Source organism: Leuciscus leuciscus (assembly GCF_965113295.1).
Source record: "Leuciscus leuciscus genome assembly, chromosome: 13".
In the NCBI taxonomy this organism is placed as follows: Eukaryota; Metazoa; Chordata; class Actinopteri; order Cypriniformes; family Leuciscidae; genus Leuciscus; species Leuciscus leuciscus.
The window spans coordinates 26,445,596-26,446,273 of record NC_138737.1 but is presented as its reverse complement, the minus strand read 5'-3'; positions in this window follow the sequence as shown (position 1 = coordinate 26,446,273).

Sequence of the window (678 nt, the reverse complement as noted above, 5' to 3'; positions counted from 1 at the left end):
CCGCTGGAGAGGCGGGGTCGTGTGTGTGTGTGTGTGTTTCAAGCGCCCTTTGAGTCCAATTAGAATATGGTTCATTCTAGAGAGATTTTATTCTTCCACTTTTCAATTCTGCACGTGTCTCACTTCTCATTTATATCAGTCAGTTAGGGGCTGGCTAACATTTATTCTCCAGCTTTAACTCGCTCTGGCCAGTCAGACTTTCTAAATGACAGAAACCTGAACAACAGATGAAAATGTTTTTCAACACAGAAAAGGATAAGTGAAGAGAAAAAATATTTAAAACTCTGCATGGTTTGCAGTACTCCACTGATTATGATCTATCATTAGATGGATACAAATATGCGTGGAGATTGTTATGAGGGTGAGAATATGAAAACCACAATTTTAGTATTATTTTTCTTTATTCATTTTCATAATAATATCATAATGTATTTTGTGAAGTCAGAGTATGTTGTACATGTGTGCTGAGCAGTGAGCTGGGAGAGCTATTTGCTGAGGTATGTGTGCAATGTAATATTCACTGAGCTGAGATGATTACTAATGATGATTCTTCAGTTGGCATGTTCTTTACAAGGAAAGGAATGTTTTTCAACTGATGCAAATATACCACAAATGTATACACTGAGAAATAGGCATGAGGGGGTGAGGAAGGAGATACAGAGAAACCATTACAGCTGG